Genomic DNA, 2,944 nt, shown 5'->3' with positions numbered 1-2,944 from the left:
TAGGCTCAGGCCTAAGGCCATCTTCACAGGACTCCTCAGAGGGTCTCTGTGGCAGATAAACCTCCATCCCCCACCCTTACTAGTCTAGTGAAGCTTAGATCAGCAGTTAAAAACCTGGGTATTTTGTTCCATATTTGTATGGTGTTTTCAGCTTGTCTCTAAAGCCCTTTGTGGGCATCCATGTGCCATGAGTCCAGCATGTTCCCACATTGTGTGGTGAATACTGGAATAATTATCTGAAGAGAACCCCAACTTCATTTGTTGTTTCCATGCACAAGAGAGATTGTACTTTTAGAGCTTGTTATGGAGGTTTTTTTTTTTTTTGTGTGTGTGTGTGTGTTTCGTTTTCTTTTTGGTACCAGGAATTCAACCCAGGGGTGTTCAGCCACTGAATCACTTCCCCAGCCCTTTTTAAATATTTTTATATGGAGACAGGGTCCCTTTGCGTTTCTTAGGGCCTCATTAAGTTGCTGCTGCTGGATTTTAACTCAATGCTCCTCATGACTCCTGAGCTTTTATAATGGAGGGGAAGCAGTATCACAAATTCAGAACAACAATATAAATTCCAGAACTTCAGCTTAGCTCTTCCTAGGCCTGAGAATAAACCTCTAGTTTTCTAGCTCTCTTCACATATTCAAATCTAGGGTTCTTTTTTCATAGTGAATTAGTATAAAATAGAAAGGATAGTAAAATTACAGTGTAATCAGGATAATGAACCTCATTCTAACACAGCTGGAGGCTAACTGGAAGATATGTTAATGAGCACAATTAAGGCCTATTTCAAATGTAAAAAAAAACCTTAATGCCCACTTTTGGAAACACCTTCTACAAAGTCCTTTGTCCCATGACCACACACAAGAGACTTACTCCATGCAATTGGCAAAAGGGGATTTATTGGGGATCCATTCCAGCGCGCTGGGACTCTGTGCCCACTCAAGAAGGGAGCGCAGCTCAGAGCCCAGAGCAAAGGTCAAGCAGAGCTTAAGTACACTTTTTGGGGAGGGCGGGAGTCTTTGCATACATCAGAACAAATCATCATGAGGCACGGGGAAATTGAACAACAACTCTGAGATGTGATTGGCACATTCATTGGCGGGAACCGGCCGGGCGGCGGTGATTGGTCATTCGTAAGCGGGTTACACATTCAAACTGATTGGTTTGGGCCCTGTGAGGAACTGCACAGGGCCCTAGGCTAAATGGCCAGTAGGGTGTTGTCTTAACTATCTCAGGAATCTGGGTGTAACAGAGGAATTTAATAATACCTAATCTTTTACATTCAAGCTTTCCAGCTTAGAAACTTTACCCTTTCATTGGTGAAGTTGCAAGAGGAAAGATGGGTCACGGAAAAGATGAAAATGAACTCATATGGTAGTCAGGATGCCTTTTCTAAAACCTATTTTAAATAAAATTTTTCCATGTCTGCTGAAAAACATCTGTAAACTTTTAAGATGGCACACAAAAATGAGTTTGTCTGGTATCAATCCCCATCCCACATGGTGGGAGTTCTATTTTGGCTTGCTTAAATAAATAGATTTTATTCTTCAAAATTTGTGAGACAAGCACCCAGATGCAATTGGCAAAGTGAGAAATTTTGTTTCATTTCAAAACTCCACTTTCAACAATATCAATGACTATTTTCCCATATTTCCTTTCATTTTCCTTCAAGAACTAGAGAGCATTTTTAAAAGATTTGATTTATCATCTGGGTAGGAATGGCGGGAAAAATCTCCATAAACTCTACAAGCAGGACTGTAGAGGCCTGTCACAGAAGAGAAGGGGGAAGGGGGAAGAAGAGAGAGGGAAGGGGGAAGAGAGGGAAGGGGGAAGAGAGGGGGAGGGGGATGGGGAGAGGGAGAAGGAGAGGGTGTTGATATTTATGAGCTCAACACGGCTGAGGAGGAGCAGCGGGGAGTGGGCTCTTACTTCTTTATTGGCTGAGAGTTCACGCCACTTTGGGGATTTGGAGGTGTGCCATTGTGCCATTAAAAGTTCGCGCCATTCAGTGTCATGGACCTGAGCTCCTGGAAGAGAAACGCTCCAGGCACCATCTTTATTTTTAAGAGAGAGAGAGAGAGAGAGAGAGAGAGAGAGAGAGAGAGAGAGAGAGAGAGAGAATTTTTTTTATTTTTTATTTTTTTTAGTTTTCAGCAGACACAACATCTTTGTTTGTAGGTGGTGCTGAGGATGGAACCTGGGCTGCACACATGCCAGGTGAGTGCTCTACCACTTGAGCCACATTCTCAGCCCCTCCAGGCACCATCTTTACCAACAATCCGAGCTTTTTACATATGAATAAAGCAGAATAAAATTAGGTGACATTAAAAAGAATTAATCTCTTCTAAATGAGGTAGTGTAGTTTATGTGTCCCAATAAAGGTCCTCAATTCATATTTTCATATGTAAGACCTTTTTATTAAAATGGCCCTGAACCATAGAAACATTCCAAAGATTTCAGTAAACACCTTTCTCTGGTGTGGCAGGAAAATAAAAGTGGGACTAACTTGAATTCAAACTACATGAAAGATCAATCTCTCTCTTTCTTTCCTCTTTTTTTTTTGTGGTACTGGGAATTAAACCCAGGGCCTCATGCTTAGAAGGCAAGCACTCTACCAGCTGAGCTATATCCCCAGTCCCATATTTTGGGAGGCAAAACCAGGGATTGAAGTCATGGGCACTCTACCACTGAGCCACATCCCTACCCTTGTTTTTTTTTTTTTTTTTTTTTTACTTAAAGAAAGGTTTTCACTGAGTTGCTTAGCTTCTCACCATTGCTGAGACTGACTTCAAATTCAGGATCCTCCTATCTCAGCCTCTGAAGCAGCTGAGATTACAAGAATGAACCACAATGCATGGCCAACTTCCATCTCAAAAACTAAAGTACACAGCAAATTAGGTCACAGGCTGTCAACAAATAGGTACCCTATTAAAAAAACTATTTTTTAGTT

General features: G+C 41.6%; 1 non-coding gene across 1 annotated transcript; it reads right to left on the bottom strand.

The window, feature by feature from the left end:
- Window positions 1–2,554: 2,554 nt before the first annotated feature.
- Window positions 2,555–2,628, bottom strand: Trnar-ucu (transfer RNA arginine (anticodon UCU)). Its single transcript has one exon. It is a non-coding gene; the product is annotated as a tRNA-Arg (tRNA).
- Window positions 2,629–2,944: the final 316 nt, after the last annotated feature.

The sequence above is a fragment of the Urocitellus parryii genome, unplaced genomic scaffold, assembly GCF_045843805.1.
Source record: "Urocitellus parryii isolate mUroPar1 unplaced genomic scaffold, mUroPar1.hap1 Scaffold_37, whole genome shotgun sequence".
NCBI lineage: Eukaryota > Metazoa > Chordata > Mammalia > Rodentia > Sciuridae > Urocitellus > Urocitellus parryii.
This window is presented reverse-complemented; position numbering and strand designations above follow the sequence as displayed.